Source organism: Tympanuchus pallidicinctus, unplaced genomic scaffold, assembly GCF_026119805.1.
Source record: "Tympanuchus pallidicinctus isolate F22 unplaced genomic scaffold, pur_lepc_1.0 scaffold6, whole genome shotgun sequence".
Taxonomy (NCBI): Eukaryota; Metazoa; Chordata; class Aves; order Galliformes; family Phasianidae; genus Tympanuchus; species Tympanuchus pallidicinctus.
Window position 1 is genome coordinate 23,310,277 of NW_026294780.1, and position 25,171 is coordinate 23,335,447.

General features: G+C 40.0%; 2 protein-coding genes across 2 annotated transcripts in view; one reads left to right on the top strand and one right to left on the bottom strand.

Moving 5' to 3' along the window:
- The window catches only part of ABCC4 (ATP binding cassette subfamily C member 4), a 1,253,378-nt gene that overhangs the window by 921,470 nt on the left and 306,737 nt on the right, over positions 1-25,171 (top strand). The window lies entirely within an intron of this gene.
- Positions 1-25,171, bottom strand: part of GPC6 (glypican 6) — a 731,757-nt gene that overhangs the window by 518,641 nt on the left and 187,945 nt on the right. The window lies entirely within an intron of this gene.

Genomic DNA, 25,171 nt, shown 5'->3' on the forward strand with positions numbered 1-25,171 from the left:
CCTTCTCATTTATTTCTCCCTGCAAATTAAATATGTTAATCATGTTGTAAAATGTAGCTGAAAAACAGAGGCTTGGAGTAAGAATTCACACAGAAGAAAACAAACAAATGAATTGTGCTGTAAGCATATTTTGTTCAGTTAAACATCTACGGACACCTAAATATCATCTGGATGCCTATCTGTGTGACCTATCATAGGCAACCTGCTCTAGCAAAGGGGCTGATCTTGATGATCTCTTGAGGTCCCATCCAACCCCAACAATTCTGTGATTCCATGTGATTTTATAATTTTATCCAAAAAAAAAAAAAAAAAATTACTTTTACAAAGTCAGGAGATTGTGTATTTATTTATATTGATATATTATGAATACACCTTTACAGGTGTCAAAATTTAATGTGAGTAAATTTGCACTATGAATGCAGAAAATTGACAGCTGGTAGAAACATGCATATGGTCTTCTTTCATAAGTTCTTTAGTATTTATGTGCTGACCTGGATAATCTCAGATTTTAGTGGGTTTGGCTTTTTTTTTTGATCCCTGATAAAATCTTGATATTTCCTAGGCACATTTTTGCATAACTGGCTTGTATAGATAGCAATGGTGAAGGCTAAAGATCCATTTATTCAATAGATGATGAAAAATGAAAGAGAAAATGTCATGAAGCAAATATATTTATGGCAATAAATAACACTGTATTGGCAGGTTTATATCTAGTCCTAAAGGATGTACTCACTGCTTTGACAATATAGGATAAATTGTATAAATGAAAATGCTGGAAGGAAATTAAGACACATGGGAAAAATGCTAAAAAATCACTCCTTCCAAATAAATAATCTTAAGGCAGATGCCAGTAACTGTACTCTAATCCAATGAAAATGTAATTGCTCTTGAGACTTGTCTGAAGTTATATTTGGACAGACAGAATATGAGATAATCTTTTCCTTCTGTTATCGAAGAAGCAACACTATAAATAGTGATGAATAAATGATTTTCTCTATCTTGTTATTTAAGTAAGATAAGGTCTGTATTAAGGAGTATTTCTTTCTTTTATTATATAGTTTATTTAGCTGTAGCTGTTTTATCCCTTATTAGAAAGAAGGAGAAAAAACTCTAATTTTAGGAGATCCATATACAATTTTAACTCATGTTCATTTACAAATTTCAAAATCTTTTTTTCAAGTATGTACCAGTATTCAATAAGGTCAGTAACAGGAGTCTGCCATACTATACAGTAACTGTAATTGTTATTGCAAGTTAGGGATGATTCCAAACTTTGAATTACTTCTAATTCCAGTATCCTTAAATATACCTTTCATGTAATCATAAATGGTACAAAATACTTATTACAGTTTTCAGTATTAATCTGAACTTTCACAATTCAGATTGAATGAGGGAAAAATTGAGACAAGTTTCTCATTGTGCATCTATAAGACAGCAGTATTATGCTTTTCCTCAGATTCTTTTAAAATACTCCATCAAAGAAAGATGTAGGAATTACACCTTTCTCTTTGTTTGGAAGGTGTTACATCTTTCATTTTCATTTCTCTCTATCTTCTGAGCATATTTGTTTCTTTATTTTCAAAGGTTACCTCTCTGATAAAGAAAAAACACCTGTATGTTTGCCTTGATTTCCTTCAAAAGAGAAGATATTCTGCTCTGTGTAACATGATTCTAAAGGTAGATCTCTTATTGATATTTTGTTATGGGTGATATTGCTTATATAAATGTACTTTGCCACTGAATCCAGCAGCAATATTTAGACTTACATTCTAACTAAAAACAATTTTTGTGAAATATTGGAAATTCTTTATATTTTGAAGTCTCTCCATACATGGTCTATTATTTCTTTCCCATTAAATATCTTGTTTCTTATTTAAAATTTAGAAAATGCATCTTACTTTATAAAAAACAGAACAAAATGAAACAGTAACTTATAAATGTATTCTCACATTATCCTACTCAGAAAAGTTCTAAAAGTTAACCTCTGGCTTAAATTAATATGCATGATTAGCTGCATGGATGACATCATGATCAAGGTTTTGGGTATTATGATTTGGACAGGATTTTGAGAGACCAAGTATGTGGGCATCACATAGAACACAACTGAGCAGGTGAGGCAAGAGTGTTCTGGGAAGTAGCTGGCAGAACTGATTACCAGGTCTTTAAAGTAGATTTGAGGGGGGAAGGTGTTGGAGTTCTACGTAACAGAGAAGGGAGGGGAAATGCTGTCACTTTGGGACACAATGGAGAAAAGCCTCTGACTTGTTCCAGAGGATCTCATGAGGAATTTTCATGAGAGGAAACAGGAGAGAAGATAACATTACTAATATCCTGGCTGTACAATAATGCACATAGCCTGAATAACAAAAAGGAAGAGCTGGAAGCCATGGTGCAATTGGAAATATGACCTAATTGCTATCACAGGGATATGATATGATTCACATGGCTGGAACACAATGATCTAAGGCTACAACCTTTCAGAAGAGTTAGGAAAGAGGGGTAGGGGAGCTGCCCTCTATTAAGAAATGGATAGAGTGCAAAGAGCTGCCTCTGAGAAACAGTGATGGTCATGTTAAGTGCTTGGACAATAAAGGACATCTGGTGGTCAGAGCCATCTGACCAAGGGAAACGTGTTGATAAAGTCTTCTTGCTTCGGTTACAAGAGTTGTTGCACTCACAGGCTCTCATCCCTATGTAGGATTTCAACCGGACAGATATCTGATGGGAAAACAACATAGTGAGCTAAAAGTAAACCAGGAGACTCCTGGAGTCCACTGACAATAGCTTTTCGGTTCAGGTAATGGACAAACCAACAAGAGGTGAAGCATTGCTGCACCTTCTGCTCATCAATACGGAGATCATTATATAGATTAAGATTGGAGGTAGACTGGCCTGCAGTCACCATTCCCTGGTTGAGTTCATGATCTCAATAAGTGTGGCTCGGCAGAGAGAAGTCAGGACCCTGAATTTCAGGAGAGTGAACTTCAGACTGTTTAAGAAATGGTTTGATGTGATCCCCTGGGAAACTGTCTAAAGAACAGACCTGGCTGAACTTTAAGGTTGCCTTTGTGAGAGCATAAGAGTTATCCATCCCCCAGAGTAAGTAGTCAGGCAGATGAGGCAGGAAACCAGCATGGCTGAGCAAGGATCTGCTCATCAGATTGAGAGGAAAAGGGAAAAGTATAAGCAGTGGAAGGAGAGACGGGTGGCTCGGGAAGAACATAAGAATGCTGTCCAAATGTGCAGGGATGGGATCAGGAAAGCCAAGGCACAGATAGAATTTTACTTGCCCCCGGTACAGAAAGGATAAAGAGCTGTTGGAGCAGGTCCAGAGGAGAGAGCCACAGGCGTCATCAAAGGACTTGAGCACCTATCCTGTGAAGAAAGTTTGAGGGAGTTGAGCTTGATTATCTTGGAGAAGAAGAGGCGCCATGGAGAACGTCAGTGTGGCATTCCAGGACTTGAAGGGAGCTTACAAACAGGAGGGAATCGTACTTTTTACATGGTCTGATATTGGCAAGAAAAGGGGGAATGGATTTGAACTCAAAGAAGGGAGATCTACACTAGTTGTTAGGAGGAAACTTTTTACTTAGAGGGTGGTGAGGCACTAGAACAAATTGTCCAGAGAAGCTGTGGATGCCAAAATCCCTGGATGTGCTCAAGATCAGGGTGGGTGGTTCCCTGAGCAGCTCAATCTGGTGTGTGGCAGTCCTGCCCATGGCAGGGCATTGGAATTGAATGGTCTTGAAAGTTCCTTCCAACCTAAGCCATTCTATAATTCTATGATTCTGTGACACTATTTCAATACAGCTATGAATTAGCTTCTAAAATCCTTTATCTCAACTTCTGTTAAGAACTAAAATACTGTTAGGCAAAAGTATCTTTGTATCTTTTTGAATGTTCCATAGTGTTAGTTTGAACGAAAGACAAAGAACTTGTTGCCAATAGATTTTGAGTGCCAGTCACAAGTGAACAATGACACTGTGGGCTGTCTCAAGGAAGGATCTAAGTTTAGATTAAGAGTCTATAGAGAAAAATACAACACACCTTGTCATTCATTTCTTCAGCCCAGTAGTTGAGCTATTTGTATTAGCAGAAAATATTGCCAGGGACAGATTAATGCCAGTGCCCTCCTATCTTTGATAGTTTAGATGCATTTTCTTTAGACATTTGATTCCGTGACTTACCAGGGGCACCCTAGTGTTAAAACTGGAAGATGGAAACTATACTGAATGTAGATTACTGATTTTATTGAGATAGGACTAGTCTTTATTAGTTCAAATAAATAATGAAATGCAATAAGTACATTAAAAATTTAAATAAAATAAAAAGAAAAAGCGCAGAGAATGGCGAGACTTAAGAACATTAAAAAAGTCATTCCCAAATGTACAGGATGAAACTGCTTCTCTGCTGGGTGAATTATAAAATGATCTTTGGACAAGATAACAACCGTACAACTTTTTACAGCTTTTACTGAATATACTTCAGGTCCTGTGGAAGCTACCTTGGGGAAAAAAAAAAAGAAAAAAAAAAAACCAACAGCACAAAACAGTTCTCTTGTCCTAGAAAAAGTCTCTGGAAAATTGAACATTTAATACCGTTTTCAGAATATGATATTTCCTTTTCATGAATCATCATCTTCAAAAAGTTAACTAAGAAATAAAAAGTTCATTTTTACAGAGTATATAAATAGAAAGTTTTTTCATTTATCAGATTTTAACTTTTTTAAAAATTGCATTTTTAGGTAAGAGAGACTGTTGTTTTCCTTCCTTCCTTCCTTCCTTCCTTCCTTCCTTCCTTCCTTCCTTCCTTCCTTCCTTCCTTCCTTCCTTCCTTCCTTCCTTCCTTCCTTCCTTCCTTCCTTCCTTCCTTCCTCCCTTCCTCCCTTCCTCCCTTCCTCCCTTCCTCCCTTCCTCCCTTCCTCCCTTCCTCCCTTCCTCCCTTCCTCCCTTCCTCCCTTCCTCCCTTCCTCCCTTCCTCCCTTCCTCCCTTCCTTCCTTCCTTCCTTCCTTCCTTCCTTCCTTCCTTCCTTCCTTCCTTCCTTCCTTCCTTCCTTCCTTCCTTCCTTCCTTCCTTCCTTCCTTCCTTCCTTCCTTCCTTCCTTCCTTCCTTCCTTCCTGTCACGGAGTTGATCAGATCAATCTATGTCCGTGACAGGAGCAGCAGGCCTCTGCCCTCCCCCCCCACCCCAGTCCCACAAAAATGGGAAGGAAGGAAGGGAGGAAAAGAGCAGCGGCAACAATCTATGAAGGAAAACTTATTTTACTATAATATTGGAATACAAGATAACACAATATATACAATTTAATTGAAATTGAGATTAATAAATCAGACAAGATGAGAGAGAGAGTTCCCGGTACCGATTCAAACCTGAACAGCTTGGAACGGCTAGGAAAGCACCCTCCAGCACCCCTGCAAGGCAGCAAGAGAGCGCACCCCCCACCCGGAAGGGCCAGATCCCGTGACTGCTGTAATGTACAGGGATAGGTAGCTGGAATTGGGGCAGTGACACTTTAATGCCCCGTACACTACATGATGTTTTGATGTGGAATACTGAAACCATAAAAAAAAAAAAACAAAAAACAAAAAACAAACAAAAAAAACCCAAAAACATAGAACCATGACATTCCACCCCTTATTCTACATCGTTACATCATGCTTAGAATATATATATATACATATATACAAACAAACAAACAAAAAAAATGATTAAAATGCACACATGACTATATACATATACATAGAATTAGTAACTGCACTCCCCCGGCATCAAGTTTCCTTGTGGTACACATTGAACATCCCCATTCTTCTGCATTACCCACCAAGTGGATCCTGGTCCCTGGGCAAAAACTGTACCACGGAGAGGTTTGCCCTTTCCAGAAGCTGGAAGAACCCAAACTGCCTTTCCTAACATGTTCTTTACATGTACAACAGGGACTTTATCTCCCTCTACGGTATGTAGGGAACTGGATTGGTTAGGACCATCACGATTGATAGATCCTCTGGTATTGACTAACCAGGTGGCTTCTGCCAAATGCTTCTCCCAGTGCTTAAATGTTCCGCCACCCAGTGCTTTTAGCATTGTTTTTAACAATCCATTGTATCGTTCAATTTTACCAGAGGCTGGTGCATGGTAGGGAATATGGTAAATCCACTCGATGCCATGATCTTTGGCCCAAGTATTTACAAGAGAATTTTTGAAATGAGTCCCATTATCTGACTCAATCCTTTCTGGGGTGCCATGTCGCCACAGGACTTGTTTCTCAAGACCCAGTATGGTGTTTCAGGCGGTAGCATGGGGTACTGCATATGTTTCAAGCCACCCAGTGGTTGCCTCCACCATAGTAAGCACATAATGCTTACCATTGCGAGATCGTGGCAAGGTGATATAATCAACCTGCCATGCCTCCCCATATTTGTACTTTTGCCATCGCCCTTCCTCCCAGAGAGGTTTCATCCTCTTGGCTTGTTTGATGATGGCACATGTTTCACAGTTATGAATAACCTGTGCAATGGCATCCATAGTTAAGTCCACCCCTCGGTCTCTAGCCCATTTGTATGTTGCATCTCTCCCTTGATGACCTGAGGTCTCATGGGCCCACCGAGCCAGAAATAATTCACCCTTGTTCTGCCAGTCCAGGTCTATTTGAGCCACCTCAATTCTGGCAGCTCGGTCTACCTGATGGTTATTTTGCTGTTCTTCGGTAGCCCGACTCTTGGGCACATGAGCATCTACATGGCGCACCTTTACAACTATAGTCTTTGTTCGGGCAGCAATGTCTTTCCACAGTTCAGCAGCCCAAATAGGTTTACCCCTTCTTTGCCAGTTATTTTGCTCCCACTGCTGTAACCACCCCCATAAGGCATTTGCCACCATCCATGAGTCAGTGTAGAGATAGAGCATTGGCCACCTCTCCCGTTCAGCAATATCTAAGGCCAGTTGGACAGCCTTTACCTCTGCAAATTGGCTTGATTCTTCTTTCCCTTCAGTGGCCTCTGCAACTTGTCGTGTGGGGCTCCACACAGCAGATTTCCATCTGCGATGCTTTCCCACAATACGACACGATCCATCTGTGAACAGGGCATATTTCTTTTCATTCTCTGGTAGTTCATTGTATGGTGGGGCTTCTTTAGCACGTGATACTTCTTCTCCTGGTGGTGTTCCAAACTTTTTACCTTCAGGCCAGTCCATGATGACCTCTAGGATTCCTGGACGGCTGAGGTTCCCCATCCGTGCTCGTTGTGTAATCAGTGCAATCCACTTACTCCAAGTGGCATCAGTAGCATGATGGGTGGAGGGAACCTTTCCTTTAAACATCCAGTTCAGCACTGGCAGTCGAGGTGCCAGAAGAAGCTGTGTTTCAGTACCAACTACTTCGGAAGCAGCCCGAACCCCCTCATATGCAGCTAAAATCTCCTTCTCAGTTGGAGTGTAGTGCTCTTCAGACCCTCTGTACGCCCGACTCCAGAATCCCAGGGGTCGACCTCGGGTCTCTCCCAAGGCTCTTTGCCACAAACTCCAAGTGGGACCGTTCTCTCCGGCAGCGGTATAGAGGATGTTCTTTATGCCCTGTCCCGTCCGTACTGGCCCTAGGGCCACGGCACGGGCTATCTCCTGTTTAATCTGTTCAAAAGCCTGCTGCTGCTCAGGGCCCCATGTAAACTCATTTCTCATTCGTGTCACATGATAAAGGGGGCTTACAATGAGGCTGTAGTTTGGAACATGCATTCTCCAAAAGCCCACTGCACCCAGAAAAGATTGTGTCTCTCTTTTGCTAGTGGGTGGAGACATGGCAGTGATTTTGTTGATCACATCTGTCGGGATGTGACGACGGCCATCTTGCCACTTTATACCTAGGAACTGAATCTCCTGGGCAGGTCCTTTCACTTTGCTTCGCTTAATAGCAAAACCAGCACTCAGAAGAATTTGGATCGTTCGCTCTCCTTTTGTAAAGACTTCTTCTGCTGTATCGCCCCACACAATGATATCATCAATGTACTGCAGGTGCTCAGGAGCACTGCCCTGTTCCAATACAGTTTGGATCAGCCCATGGCAAATGGTCGGGCTGTGTTTCCACCCCTGGGGCAAACGGTTCCAGGTATACTGAATGCCCCTCCAGGTGAAAGCAAACTGTGGCTTACATTCTTTGGCCAAAGGAATGGAAAAGAAGGCATTAGCAATGTCAATGGTGGCATACCATTTGGCTGCTTTTGACTCCAGTTCATATTGGAGTTCTAACATGTCCGGCACAGCAGCACTCAGTGGGGGTGTGACTTCATTCAGGCCACGGTAGTCCACCGTCAGCCTCCATTCTCCATTGGCTTTACGCACTGGCCATATGGGGCTGTTAAAAGGCGAGTGAGTTTTGCTGATCACTCCCTGGCTCTCTAGTTGACGAATTAACTTATGAATGGGGAGCAAAGAATCCCTGTTGGTGCGGTACTGCCGCCTGTGCACCGTTTTTGTAGCAATCGGTACCTGTTGCTCTTTTACTTGCAGCAGCCCCACAACAGATGGATCTTCTGACAGGCCAGGCAAAACAGACAGCTGCTTAATGTTGTCTGTGTCCACAGCAGCTATTCCAAAGGCCCATCGATACCCCTTAGGGTCCTTGAAATGCCCCCTTCTGAGATAATCAATACCTAGTATACATGGAGCCCCTGGGCCTGTCACAATAGGATGTTTTTGCCAGTCCTTACCAGTGAGGCTTATCTCAGCCTCCAACACAGTCAATTCTTGAGAGCCCCCGGTCACTCCAGAAATATGGATTAATTCTGTCCCTTGGTGACCAGAGGGCATCAGAGTGCACTGTGCACCAGTGTCCACCAGTGCCTTATATTTCAGTGGTTCTGATGTGCCAGGCCATCGAATCCACACAGTCCAATATACTCTATTATCCCTTTCCCCCTCCTGACTGAGGGCAGGGCCCCCCTATTCATTACCTGTGGTAACTGGAGCAACTGCACTGGTGGTTGATCTGCTTTGTAATTCTTTCACCCGGGCTCGTAGTACAGGAGTAGGCTGACCGTGCCACTTCCCCATGTCTTCTCCATGGTCACGCAAGTAATACCATAAGGCAATTCGCGGTGTACTACCCCTTACTTGAGCCGGAGAGCGTTTGCTTCTAACAGCTGAGATCTTTGATGGTGCACGTGAGAAGGAAGGTTCTTCGTCTTTAGTTAGGTGGGCTCGCAAAAATTTCACCGTCTCCTTCACCTCCTTCATCTCCTTCATTAGACTCATTTGATTATCCTGATCTTCATCAAGCGTTTCTGATACTGCTACAGGTTTGTCGCGGTTAATCAGTTGAGACATTTGCTCCGTCATCATTTTTGATATCGCAGCAACGGCAGCATGAATTGGGGACAGCAATTGTTCGTAGTTTTGGAGCGTAACAATTAATTCATAAACTAAAGGCGTTCTCTGTTGTTCGTTGAATCTGTCACACGCTGACATCAGTGTAGAGGCATATTTGTCTGGCGCTGTTGTCACGATTTTCTGCCATATCTCAGGCGTTGTCCTCACTTTTTCAGGGTCGCGGTTTTGGTGTGGGTCATTAGGAACAAAGTCAGGGTCATACAACATTTCCACCACGCCTATCTCCCTCAAATACTGGATACCCTTTTCAACTGTATCCCATTTTTTCATTGCAATCTTCAAGCCATTTTTGAAGGGATACTTTTCCTTCACGGCTGTTAACACTCGTTCCCAGAGGGAGGCAGCCTCATCCGAACATCGACTAATTCCTCTATCAATAGCTGGATCTCTGGCAATGGCACCTAGTTGGCGAGCTTCATTACCATCCAGAGATAAGCTATGGGCCCCACTGTCCCAACAGCGAACCAACCAGGAAACAAGAGTTTCATTCGGGCGCCGTGTAAACTCCTTTCTTGAACCTTGGATTTCAGTCATCTTTAGAGGCCGGCGAGTAGTAATAGAGACTTCCTCTTCATCACTCTCTTCTGCACGTCTCTTAGTTTTCCCTTTTGCCTTTCGCGATGGTGGTGGTCCTGAGGAGGGCCCCTCGCCTGGATCTTCCTCCACCTCCTCCTCCTCTTCTTCTCTTTTTCGTTCAAGACGCGAAGACACTCGTTTCCATTTCTTGCCCTCCACAGGAGCAACTGGTATTGTTACTGGTGTCTCCTGTGATTGATTAGATTTGACTTGCGGATTTTCCCCTTTAGCTTGAACCTCAGCCCGGAAACTCTCTCTCTCCAGAATGGTATTATATAGGGCACGGTAAGCACAAGCCAAACCCCAAATAAGTTGTACCTCCTTAGATTTATGTAAGCTGCATAGTCCCTGACTCAAATACTGGCTTAGTTTCTCAGGATCCCACAGGTGTTCAAGGGTAAAATCCCATGACACTGCAGGTCCCCATGCTTCTAAGACCTTTCCTAAACCTCTCCATATTCCCTGCCAATCATCATTCTCTAGTTTTGGAGAAGACTCCTTATTACAAATGCGTATCACAAATGCATTCAGGAGAATTGATGACACGCACACCAACATGAGTATTAATTCAAGATTTGAAAAACGTTTAACAAACCGAAAAGAAAACCCAGAGACTGGTCTGAACATCGTGTTGTTTGTAAAATTAGCTATTCCATTTGGGATGTAACTGTTTGTGAAATTAGCCATTCCATTTGGGATATAGTTGTTTGTGAAATTAGCCATTCCTTCCGGGATGTAAATGTCAAAATTCAAATCATACCACATTGCAAGTAGGTGAAACATAGGTGTCTCCATCAGTGCCATTAGGTACCTATATACGGTTGCAATTCCAACACACGTAAGTGCAAGATGGATTATTGGCCAGTAGGTTGTGAGTAACACCATTGCTTTAAATCCTTTACACAGCACCCCCACGATAACAAGTGGGTTCATCAGAGGTGCCTGCTAAAAAGGGGTTAATGAATTGAAGCTAATAAGAGCAGGGAAAAAAAAAAAAAGAAAAAAAAAAGGCACTACCCAGACTAAGTAGTGCTCAAGGTTTACAAAATATCCCAGAACACTGGCAGTACGCCTAATCTTTCAAGGTCAGGTTTTCCAGCACAGAAACCTGAACTACTGATAATGCTCCCTAACGAAGCTCTCTAAGAGCAGAGAGAAAAAGAAATTTGTTCTAACAGCTAAAAAGCAGCTCGAGCCCTACGTTGGGCGCCAAAATCTGTCACGGAGTTGATCAGATCAATCTATGTCCGTGACAGGGGCAGCAGGCCTCTGCCCTCCCCCCCCTCCCCAGTCCCACAAAAATGGGAAGGAAGGAAGGGAGGAAAAGAGCAGCGGCAACAATCTATGAAGGAAAACTTATTTTGCTATAATATTGGAATACAAGATAACACAATATATACAATTTAATTGAAATTGAGATTAATAAATCAGACAAGATGAGAGAGAGAGTTCCCGGTACCGATTCAAACCTGAACAGCTTGGAACGGCTAGGAAAGCACCCTCCAGCACCCCTGCAAGGCAGCAAGAGAGCGCACCCCCCACCCGGAAGGGCCAGATCCCGTGACTGCTGTAATGTACAGGGATAGGTAGCTGGAATTGGGGCAGTGACACTTTAATGCCCCGTACACTACATGATGTTTTGATGTGGAATACTGAAACCATAAAAAAAAAAAAACAAAAAACAAAAAACAAACAAAAAAAACCCAAAAACATAGAACCATGACACTTCCTTCCTTCCTTCCTTCCTTCCTTCCTTCCTTCCTTCCTTCCTTCCTTCCTTCCTTCCTTCCTTCCTTCCTTCCTTCCTTCCTTCCTTCCTTCCTTCCTTCCTTCCTTCCTTCCTTCCTTCCTTCCTTCCTTCCTTCCTTCCTTCCTTCCTTCCTTCCTTCCTATCATTAGTGTTGCATGAGGGATAGGAATAGACACGAAATGAAAGAAAACCAACCCAAAACATTAGCTTTTAAGGAATGTCAGAGAAGAAGAATGCAGTAGTTCAAACAGAACGTGTAGAGTTGTCAGAAACATCTGTGCTACTGTCCTTAAATGACATTATAAGTCCTTCTTTAAAAGAGAAAGTTCCTCATTTATTGGACCTATGAAAAGCTAATACTTCTCCGATAGGCTTTGCTTTTACTTTCAGCATTTCTTCAGGAACAGGAGAACAGAATTTTTGCTGAAAGTCTTTAACTCTGACCTCTGCACTTTAGATATCCATGAAGTCTGTTTGGATTTGCTGTTCTCAATGCTGTTTCTTAAAACACACATCACTTGTGGATTGGAGAGGTCAAATAGAAGCACAAGAAATGTGTGGGCAGGATTAAATGCATTTTTACATAGATTTATCACTACTATTGATGTGTATGTTCTTCATTGACACAAATTGGGTAGATTTCAACTTGATTTATTGTTCTGTTCTACCTTAGTTTTCAATCTGAGTTCCAAGCAACATACATGTCATGGCCTGGTGTTCAAAGAGAACTTGCTCTAAACTTTTAAAAATTTAATGAAAGCCAGGTTCCTTTTTTTAATTTATTGCAAAACATGAATATTTACTTACAAAATATATTTATTTATCACATATATTTAGAAACAGAAGAACCTTGCAATTCGGGGAGTTTGACAGACACTGAGGTATTGATATTCAAACTTTATGAATCTTTGAACTATAGAATAAATCTAAATTCTGAGTGCCTCATAAGGATTTCAGGGATTTAAGAGATTGCATCTTGAGAAATTCTTTTTAGTTATTACTTAGATCTTAGATTTTTGAGATGGTGATTATCATAACACTTTCAACTTCCCGCTGCTCTCACATTTAGAACAAAGTTACAGCTCTGCATGTTTCCAATATCAAATGTATTATAAAGTGGATAATTCAAATCAAATCACAATTTTATTCTCAAAATTTAATTAAAAATATTGCTTGAATCACCAAAATAGAGATGTAAAGGAGGCTGTGTAGCAAAGTATTAACCATAGGAAACATTCATCAACACCAATAAATTGCACTAAATTCTTGTCATTCATGAGCATGATGTGTAATCTATGAGTAACTGGAAACAAAACAAGAGGGATTAAACTGCAGGGATTTTAAGCATGCCTGCCAGTGAAGTCAGCAAGCACATCTGCTGGTGGGCTGCTTTGGAGATGCTCTTTTAAGTTGCATTATTTGTTGCAAATACTCTGAGAAATGCATTGTATTACATTCCTACACTTTCAAATCGTAAGTAAACTACCAGATTATCCTTGGAAGTATTCAAGACCAGGCCGGGTGGGGCCCTGAGCAGCCTGATCTAGTATCAGATTTGGAGGTTGGTGTCCCTGCCTGTGGTATTTGAGTTGGAACTTAATGATCCTTGGGGTTCCTTCCAAACCAAGCCATTATATGATTCTATGATTTTTTCACGCCACTATCATGCAGTTCAGGTGGTTTTCAACCTGAAAGGGGGAATCAACTCTTTGAAAAGGTAGATAGCAGCAGGACAAGGGAAAATGGTTTTAAGCTCTTTACAGAGAGAATGGTGAGGTGCTGGCACAGGCTGTCCAAAGAGGTTGTGGATGCCCCATCCCTGGAGGTGTTAAAGGCCAGAGTGGATAGGGCCCTGGGCAGCCTGGTCTAGTATTAAATGTGGAGGCTGGTGGCCCTGCATGTGGCAGGGGGGCTGGAGATTCATGATCCTTGAGGTCCCTTCCAACCCTGGCCATTCTGTGATTCCGTTTTCCAGTGCAAGTTGCTTTCTGAAGAAATAAGTATAATAATAGTAAGTAATTTCATGATTTTGAATGCTGGCAATGCTTCATGTTTTTCTGTAAACCTGATCCTCCTGAAAAAGACTTTTAAAATTATTGTATTGAAGTAGAAAGTTTTAAAAAGAATATGAAACAAAAACATAAGAAGTGTTGAATTTCTTTCTGCTTACAGAAACTAAAGAAAATCAGAATAAAACTCATCCACCTAGGTTCATCTACAGATTTTGTAAGCAAATTTTCTAATTCTAAGGCAATAAAATTGTAATGTAGACTAATTATTCTTTATCTTTAGAACTTATTGGTGTATGGAACCTCAAAAATATTTTTCTTATGTACATAATAGGTGAAGATATGCATATAACATATGAGGATGAATATGCAAATGTACTCCACAGTAACTTTATAATTATCTTGTAATTGAGAAGTCTACTCATCTGATTACTTGCAGTTAATGTCTAGCTTTCTTTCATATCTAAATATATAAAATGCAAGAAATAAAAAGAAGAATATTGTTGAAAAACTCATGAAATTTAAAAAAAAAATTTCATTTTTCACTACAGTGCTTGTTAAAAATTCTTAGTTTCAGTGTTTACTCTAAGACTTACATAGCACTAATGCTGAAGAACTATTTGATTTATTATTGTTGTTATTTTTCACACTTTAGATAATTTCTTCATAATAGTATAGACTTTTCATTTTGGTTTAAATGAATTCAGACCATTGTCTCACTGAACTGTCCTTTGATATACTCCAGCTCTCAGGATAACTCAGCTATCAATCTAAACTGATAGACTATTACAAGTAGATATGTTTTGTTACAAGAATAAGCATCAAAGCCAGTTTTTGCACAAGTACCCCTCAGGACATAATTTTCTAAGTCAGAAAAAAACCTAGTCATCTTGTCACTCTGTTACTCATACATTTACCGACTGCAATAGCAAATACTGATCTTTTTCTTGCCATTTTTGGCAAGTGAACATGTCCACTAAGGAAGGGATCTGTGCACTGCCTAAAGGCTTCCTGAGGTGAGTTACTCTATACCGTAGTAAGTATTTTCATATAAAACACTCACAAACACAGAATCATAGAATCATAAAATTACAAGGTTGGAAAGGACCTGTAAGATCATCTAGTCCAACTGTCTCCTCATCACCATTGCCACCACAAGCACTAAACCATATCACGCAGCACGTCATCCAGGTGCCTCTTGAACACTGCCAGGGACGGCGACTCCACCACCTCCTTGGGCAGCCATTCCAGTGCCTGACCTCTCTGAGAGAAAAAGTTCTTCCTTATGTCCAGTCTAAACCTCCTCTGATACAACCAGTGGCCATTTCCCCGTGTCCTGCTCACTGTCTGGGGGAAGAGGCCAAATCCCTCTTCATCACAACCTCCCTTCAGAAAGTTGTAGAGTGCAATGAGGTCTCCCCTGAGCCTCCTCTTCTCCAGACTGAGCAATCCCAGCTCCCTCAGCCGCTCCTCATAAGACTTGTGCTCCAGAACCCTCACCAGTTTCTTTGCCCTTCTCTGGACACGCTCCAGGACCTCAATGTCTTTCCTGTAGTGAGGGGTACAAAACTGAACGCAGCCTCACTAGTGCTGAGTACAGGGGGATGATCACCTCCCTGCTCCTGTTGGCTGCACTATTTCTAATGCAGGCCAGGATGCCATTGACCCTCTTGGCCACCTGGGCACACTGTTGGCTCATGTTCAGCTGAGCATCAACCAACACATCCAGATCCCTCTCTTCTTCACAATCATCCAGCCACTCATCCCCAGGCCTATAACGCTGCATGGGGTTGTTGTGACCAAAGTGCAGGACCCGGCACTTGGCCTTGTTGAACCTCATCCCATTCAACCTCAGCCCAGCGATCCAGCTTATCCAGATCCCTCTGAAGGGCCTCCCTATCCTCAGGCAGATCGACACCACCTCCCAGCTTGGTGTCATCTGCAAACTTACTGAGGGTGCACTCAATCCCCTCATCTAGGTCATCAGTCAAGATATTAAACAAGATGAGCCCCAGTACCAAGCCCTGGGGGACACCACTTGTAACACATTGTCAGCTGGACTTAATTCCCTTCACCACTACCCATTGGGCATGGCCCTCCAGCCAATTCCTTCTCCAAAGAAGTGTGTACCACGGGCAGCCAGTTTCCCCAGAAGAATCCTGTGAGGGACCATGTCAAAGGCTTTAATGAGCTCTAGGTAGACTATATCAACAGCCCTTTCCTCATCTACCAGACTGGTCACCCAGTCATAGAAGGAGATGAGGTTGATCAAGCACAATCTGCCTTTCATGAACCCATGCTGGCTGGGCCTGATCCCCTGGACACTACACACATGCTGTGCAATCTTATCCAAGATGATTTGCTCCATAACTTTCCTGGTACTGAGGTCAAGCTAACAGGCCTATTGTACCCTGGATCCTCCTTATGACCCTTCTTGAAGATGAGAGTCACATCAGCAAGTCTCCAATCCTCTGGGACTTCACCAGTTAACCAGGAGTGTTGATAGATGGCCAAGAGGGGCTCGGCAATTACCCTCACCAGCTCCCTCAGAACCCGAGGGTGCAGCCCATCCGGTCCCATGGACTTGTGACAGTCCAGATGGAGGAGGAGCTCTCTGACTGTCTCCATTGGAATTGCTGGGGGCATATTCTGAGCAGTGTCCCAGACTTCCAGATCAGGGCATAAAAAGCCCAGAGGATAACTGATCTGGCTGTTAAAGGCAGATGTAAAGAAGGCATTGAGGACCTCAGCCCTCTCCTTGTCCTCAGCGACCACATTTCCTGCTGCATCAAGTATAGGATGAGAATTATCTTTGGTTCTTCTTTTGCTGTTGATATATTTATAAAAGGATTTTTTCTTGTCTTTTACTGCAGAGGCCAACCTGAGCTCAAGTTGGGCTTTTGCCTTCCTAACTTCCTCCCTGCATACCTTAGCTACTTCTTTGTAACCTCCCCAAGTAGCCTGTCCCTCCTTCCAGAGGGCATAGACTCTCTTTTTCTCCCTGAGTCTTAACAGTAGTTCCCGGCTCTAATATAGTAGTTCCAGGCAATTATATAGTGCAATTCAAATGGACTCTGGTGACAGGAAGATGTGACATCTTTGGATCAAGAATGGATCAGCTTGGAAAACATTCATTATATAAAATTTTGGGATATTTTGTTCCTTTTCAGTTCACTTTCTGCAGAAACAAGGAAGTTTGTTTGTGTAATTCTGTAGGAGATTTCCTTCAAATAACAAGATGACAAAAGAGGATTTCCTGTTGTGTTAATATAGGCAGATGGCTGAGTTGCTGTGTTTCATTGGGAGCATATTCAAGATATTGCAGAGGCTGGCAAAGAAATTTTTTTTAAAAAAAGAAGAGTGGCTGGGCTTTAGGACTGGCATTATTGATGAAACTGGTTTGGGCATGTCTTGGGATTTGTATGAAATACAAATGACAGAAAAATTTACTAGGACATTTACTAGAACTTTGTATTTAAATTATCTTCTTATGAAAGAAATTCAGTTTCTGTGTCATTAAAAATTTTTTTGTGCATATGCCATCTCCAAAACCTCCTCCTCAGAACAAAGTGCTTTGAGCAGAAGTAAGAATTATGCAAAACAGAAACAAACAGCAAAGGAGTCAATTTACTAAAACAAATTAAAATGGCATAGCAGACATTCAGTTACTATTTGAAAACATTGTTTGTCTCCTCAAACAAAAAGTATTCAGATGTATTTTCCTTGTCTTTCAAAGGTATTCAGAATAATTTGATTTATATTTCTGTTTCATTAATACACAAACTGGAAAAGAATATTTACTGTGATGCTTGACATGACTTTTAACTAACTCTGTTCATTAAAAAAATCTTTCTAGAAGTGCCATGGAAAAAAGCATGTTATCTTTCTGTGAACATTTTAAATTTGATTGAAAGACCCTTCATATCTAACTTACATAGTATCTTACTACCTAGAAAGCGTTAGAGTCAAATAAGTACTTAGCTAATTTTGCATGTTCATATTTTCAATTTGTGTCCACTATGGCACTGTCAGCTACAGGAACTGAAATGCGAATGGCGAATTATAGAGAACAGGAGAACTGCAAGCCAACACATTGACTCATTTAACCATGTTTAATCTTATTGCTAGGCAACATTAAGAAGAATTCTATATTATTATCTTCATGCCTGAAAACACACACTGAAAACTGGTAAGATGTACTGCCAGTTCAACTAATGTTACTGGTGAAAAACATATGAGGACATAAGAAAGTAATCTGAGGATATCAGATGTTAGTTTCTTCTTTCCTACCTCAGCTAGAATATGAAATCAGACATATTTACATCGAAATAAGGTCACATTTTTAATCAAGGAGGCAACAGAAAGATTTTGGAAGTAAAATGTGCATTTTCCCTGAAAGAGATTACATGTTTGGCATAGGCAGTGCTAGAGGTCTGTGTTGCAGGCTCCGTAACTCCAAAACGGTGATGCAGAAGAATCACAGTCCCTTTGTTACTGTAGCTCTCCATTTTGAGAAGCAAACATAACAGTAAAAGGGCTGGTACAACTTAGTTTTTGCTTAGAACTAGTCTCAATCCTGTGATAGACTGGATGTAATTTAGAAGTGATCTGACAGCAATTTGGTAGAGATTAGCAGGGACTAAAATGATATAGCTCATGGAATTCTACATGTATGTCTGTGTCACAACATATAGATACACATCCCTGACAGCAGTGTCTGGCCAAAAACATTAATGAGCTAACAGCAGTGAGCACTTTGTTAAAGAAAAAGGAAAGATATCCAAATTTTACACTATTATTTTAAAAGCCAAGCAGAACATCAGTTACAATAGTATTAAGTCCTGTCAGACTTCCAAAACTCTGGTCTAATTGACTTGACTTGCAGTTGTAACTGCTGGGCACCTCTGCAACCTTAATGCTGACATTTCCTAACATTTGAGTTTGTGGCTTTCCAGACTCTGTTTGCAGGGGTCTATCACTCTTCTAAAAGTCACATTTTTGCTGCGTAAAAACAAAGCAAAATAAATGTCACAAGTCCTTTGTGAAATCATAATGAGCCCTGCTCTAAATGTTAGATGCATTGGATGTTCAAGCTAATTACCAGTTAGTTTATAAGTCTATGTATATGCTAGCAAGTAATTTGGATCAATAGAAGAGGATCAGCAGATCAAAGCAGATGGTGCTGAGGCTCCTGCAATGATATATATGTAAGGGAGTTTGTCTCAGATTTAATGTAGTCCCCTGAACTGAATGCTCCCAACAGGCACATAAGAACTGATCCAAAGAGCCATTCATTAGTTACAACCCTTAACTCTCATCTCTAACAAAAACATTAGTTTTTTTGTATTTCACTTGGAGTGAAGATCTTCATTTATTTATTTTATTTGAGCTTTTTTCTATTTTTGTTTTTTTTTTTTGTTTTGTTGCTGTTCTGTAAATGCAAAAAGCTCTGTGACTCATTTATCTGATGTGCAGTGAGTGAGAATGATGTGGGGGCTCTGTTCAGGACTTCACCTCCATCCCAAAGCAAAGTGTGAAAATAGGCACAACCTAAAAATACTGGCTGTTCAGGAAGAATGTTTTCCAGTTTATTTGATAGTTAGAGGAATGATTAATTATCTTCTGATTTCTGAAGGAAACATTATTAAGTTTTCCTTTTCCCTTTTTCTTTACCCTTGCTCCAATTTCACCTTACTTTTTTGTTGTTGTTTTATTTTTATTCCTATATATTGCCAGCATCCTGAGCATCTCATTCCAATTCTCCTATACTTTCCCCCTGCATTTGAAAGAATTTGTTTTTCTTTCTCCTCCACGGTGACTGTGTCAACCTAGAGAACAACCTAGAGAACCTAGGGGTCCTGCAATTGGGTAGAGAAATTTCCTTTTTTAGTGCAGCTATAACACAGTCAGAGAGTAGTCAAGGATTTGAACTTTGAAGTCCAATTCTCAGTGAGATGGCAAACTCAAGGCAGCAAAGTGGATGATAAAGTATATACAAGGCTTTCATATTCAGGAGTTTCATATTTCAGGAGGAGTCAAATAAACTAGGAGTCTTCAGATAGTAAAAGAGACTATTGAGGAAAAGTGAAGATGAATATTGAAGAGAAGACTAGGAGACTTGTGCTAGCAACATGAATCCACACTAGCACTGTTTCAATTTGGAGAATACTTGAAGCATACATTCACTTTGATTCGCATTAGAGCAGATTCCATGTGCTTGAAACAGATTTCTTTAAAATGAAAATAAACTAAGAGATACACTTCAGATACTGATCTAAAATTGCTCAGTACCTAACAGGCTAACATTCTTTTTTTTTTTTTTTTTTTTCTTGTCAAGCACAACACAAAGTCATTTTCTCTTTCCAGCTGAAATCAGATTCAGTGGAATTTTGAGATTCAGAATTCTCTAGCTTTTGCTTAGATAACTTAGGTTTGCTTAATAACTGCGCCTTGCAGGAAGGATTTCTGGTCATACCTAGCAAATATCCACCAATAGTGAGTTCAGGAAGTTTCTCAGTAATACTGAGTATCCTTATGTGTGGTTGAAAAATACTTTGAACACAGGCTAGCTATTCTGGATCTGCTGCTGTTTGATCAAGAACCATTTGACATTTTCTCTGCAAAAAATGAACATTTCTTCCCAGGTACATTTATAGCATAGTGATCCTATATGTGTTTAATCCTTGGGTGTACTACATTAGCATTTTGGTTAGGATCAGGAGTGAGATTTTGAAGTCATTCTGCCAGTGGCTGCACCTGTAGTGCTTAGGTTCATGTCATATCTCAAACAGCAGGCGTGAACTGCTTTGCTTTCTAATTAAACTGCAGCAAATAAAAAGATACACTATAGGACTATATCTAAGACATTCCAGTATCTAAGAGAAATGCATTCCACAGAACCGCTGCAGGAAAAGTGAAATAAGCACGTTGAAATGCATGTAATGTAGACACTGCAGACATCAGATCTTCAGCACCTGGTATTTTGCTCTACAGATCTGTGCTGCACTACCAGCAAACCAAGTCATAACCTACAGTTCCTCATCAAGTAACAATTATGAGCTGTTCTATTTCTTTCAGTTTATTCTGATAAAATGAAAAAAAAAAAAAAAAAAAAAAAAAGAAGATACAGAAGGTTCAGAATGAAAATAGTGATAATAAAGTTAATGATAAATTTTCTCTCGGCAGTGCTAGAAGTCACAAATTTAAAAGTCACTGATGATTGTCTGGGTCAGCAATTACAAATTGAAGCTATCCTTACAAGATCCCAAGAGAACAATTAGAGGGTATGTGAACAAGCTGGCTGCCACAACTAAGCATTTTTTAAGGTTGAAATACAGTTTTGAATAGAATTTTTAAAGAAAATATGTTATTTAATCCATACTGGTTCAATTTGCAGTGTTATTTAATGTGTCAAAGTTTGAGTTAAAAATTTCATGTCATACCAGGAAATGAGAAATCAGAGATCTACAATGGTCTCAGGTTTTTACAATTTTCTGATTAAAATGAGTTTGTTTCATTAATTTCTTATAAATGTTCTGTGATCAGAATATATTCCTAATAAAAGTGTGGTAATTTGTATGCATGGCATCATTATATCTACTGAGTGAAAATGCAGTGAATAGTATGAAATTTATTTCACGGTCTAACTTCCTTACTCAATTGCACAAAGATTTTGTGAAAGGAATCTGTTATAAATTGGGTCTTTTTCCACAATATCAGGCTTTCCTGCCTCTGCTACAAAGTATGAAGAGGGGAGATGGTCACTGCTGCTTCATCACAACTAGATTTTTTTCTTTCCTTATATCAGTTGGTAGGAATGCTGAAGTTTATCTTCAATAAATCATAGAATCATAGAATCATCACAGAATTGTTTGGGTTGGAAGGGACCTTTAAGATCACCTAGTTCCAATCCTCCTGCTATAAGCAGGGACACTTTCCTCCAGACCAGGTTGCTCAAAGCCCTATCCAGCCTGACCTTGAACACCCCCAGGGTGGGAGCTTCCACTGCCTCTCTGGGCAACCTCACAGTAAAGAATTTCTTCCAGATATCTAGACTAAACCCATCCTCTTTCAGTTTAAAATCATTTTCCTTCATCCTGTTGCTAGCACCTTTACAAAAAATCCCTTCCCAGATTTCCTGTAGGTCTCCTCAAATTATACTTGAAATGAAGAGATATTTTAAACCCGTTTGGGCATTAAGGGTGCACAGTTACAGTAATTAGATGATACTACACAATCTTCATGAAAGGTAAGTTATAGAAATAGAGCCTAGAGCTGGCTTGGTGGTTTAAGAGTCCCTACATTTCAGAAAGCTTGTATTTAATGTCTTGTCCAGAATCTGAATTTATGCAGATTAAACAGATGGTTCATAACAGCCCTTTTTTCTTCTACACTGTTTAGATTCTGCCTCTTTTGCCTTCTTTCACAGTTTGCTAGTTCTTTGCATTCTTGGATCCCTAGGATTTGTACGTTGTGCATGTCTGCAAAACATCTCCTGCAATGGGAAGGTTAAAGATGCAGAAGTGGGAGAGAGTAACAGCAGCACAGAGGAACAAAGACACTCAAAACTGAAATGAATAAAGAAATGGGAACAAGTTAATCTGACTTCAATGCGAATTCCTCTGTGTATGAAACACTTCTTTCACTGTTCAGTGGAATGCTTAATATAGTTCTTTCTCAAATAACCAATATAAAATTGTTTTAGAGTGAGAAGATGTAGTATATTTAAAGCTGTATTCCACCTATGACACAAGACAAATTAATTACATATAATCAGACAGTTCAGCTAAGTGTTGAAGATTGTTACTGTCAGCTTTAACTCTACATGGTTTGTTTGCTAAGCACATCCAATAAAGCAAAATTTCAGACTTTAGCTCCTTTTGACTTACCCATTTAGTCAAAGTAATGCACAGAACATCAACATGATTTACTTTTCAAGTGCAAATAAATCATATGCACTTAGGAGTCTGGACCTCTACCTGCATAGCTAGGATGTACACCTACTACAGAACCCATCAGGAATGCTTTCATGTATCCACTAGTTGTATTTAATTTAGTAGCTTTGTCTCCTCCTCTTACTGTTTCATCTCAGTCCCTGGTTTTGATACATTAGATCATTAGTGGTCACACAGAGATACTTGTCTCTGGGTTAAAACGTCTGCAAGCTGTCAAAGTGTTTTAGTGTAAACATCTGTGACTGGATGTTCACTGGCTCTCTCAGCATACAAGAGACAGATATGCCAATATTATTTACACATGATGATAAATGGGCAACATTACTCTTTTTACCTTAAAGTAAGCAGCTCTTCTGGGATCCTATCTAAGAAATGTTTTTTATCTATTGCAGTTTGCTATTCAAGTCAATTATTTCTACTTTGCTGTTTCTTCTTTCTTTTTCATTTTTTTTTTCTTTCAAATTTGCCATGAGTGAAAATATTATGCTTTTGTAAAAACGAACAAACAAACAAAACCTATAACCAGAAAAGAGATCTTTGTAGAATACTTCTGGATTCACAGAATCACAGAGTCACAGAATCACAGGATCACCCAGGTTGGAAGGGACCTCAAGGATCATGTAGTTCCAACCCCCCTGCCTAGCAGGGCCACCAAACGTACACATTCAGATCAGGTTGCCCAGGACCCCGTCCAACCTGGCCTTGAACACGTCCAAGGACGGGGCATCCACAACCTCCCTGGGCAGCCCGTTCCAGGGCCTAACTACTCTCCTTGTAAAGAACTTCCCCCTAACATCCAACCTAAATCTTCCCTCCTTCAACTTGGATCCATTTCCCCTAGTCCTGCTGTTGTCAGCCCTTCTGAAGAGTTTACTCCCCTCCTGGGTGTAGGTTCCCTTCAGGTATTGATAGGCTGCAATGAGGATTCAATATTCTGCAGGAATAAAAATAGGAATAATGCATGCCAGCAGTGACCATAGGTCACAGAATACTTTTTGCCATTTCAAAATATGCATTAGAAATAATTTTGTTCACTGTATCATATATATACCCTATTTTGTTTCTTTCTTTATCTCTTGTTAAAATTAGTTATATAGAAATATGAGGAGGAAAAAAGAAAGATGCTGGCTGAACATAACAGTCATACATTCTGTAGAACTTCAAAAGGATGTATTTAGAAACAATTCTGCTTTAAAACTGCATTCATTACCAAATAAATTAACATTAAAGTACTTTTTTATTTCTAAGAATTTGTTTGTTTCTCTAGTTTCTTCTCTGTTTGAACTCTTAATCAGGCTGGATAACACTGCAATTATTTCAACAGCAAGTAGTTTTGGTGTCACAAATCGAGGATTATGATTTTTGTATACAAAAAATGTGGCAAGAAGATTAACTGTTATAAAATACTGTAAGAGTGGTTTTCAAATTTAGCTTCCATAGTACAAAATAATAAAGGAATTTAATGAAATATCTACGAATATGGAACAGTTTCTGAAGGAAAGGAAAAGTGAATACTTTTCACAAGAAGCAGGAATATTTCAAACCAGTAATAATGTTATTATTCTGAAATCAGGGATGTGATCTAAATGAGACAACTTTATAGGTGTCCATCTTTTATAAATATCTGTCTAGTTAATAGTACATGAGAGTCTGTGAAAAGGTGAGAGGGAATCGGTTGCCTAAACAGCTGTCAAGCTCCTAAAAGATTCCAGTTTGCCTGGGATATCAGCATGAGTATTCAAAATTCTGAATTTGCTGTGAAAACAAACAAACAAACAAACAAACAGGAGGGTGTAGGGCAATTGAAAATTGTACCAAATATGTGAACAGGCCCCACCATTCTGTCCTTGTGATGCAAAGATGTTCTAGACATAAATTGGAAGCATTTCCATTTAAGCATGCCACTGAGTGCCTTAAATGAGGTGTCTGAATCACAGCCTGACTCCTATTTCTATTGACAGTTTAGAAATGTGTTAAGTCTGTGATGGAAATTCAGTAAAAAAAAATAAAAACAACCAAACCAAACAACAACACTTCATATTAGGAGCTACAAACAAGTCTCTCTCCAAGAAGCTAACACAGGCAAGAAATCAGATAAGAATAGAGAAAGAAGAGAGAAGGGAATATTTGGCTTAATTAGGTGTTGTCAAATCAAGTCAGTCTCCAGAAATTTGGCTTGTAGTACAAGAAGCGCTGGCTGCAACAATGTCAGAAACATTAGTGGCTATCTTTCAGAGTTTGGAGAGGATGCTGACATTTCAGAGGATTTGAAAAGTTCAAACACAACCTTTATCTCCTGAAGGTGGGAGAAGGAAGATACAAGGAATTATGAACTACTTAGCTTATTTTCAGTTCGTGAAAAAATTTGGAAAGAAATTAAGAATTTTAGAAACACAAAAGAGAACATGAAGACGAATAACAGACAGGACACATCTGTCAAGAACATATCCAGTTCAATTTCCTTCTAAGAAAGAAGCCTTACGAAAAACAGAGCAGTCTATGA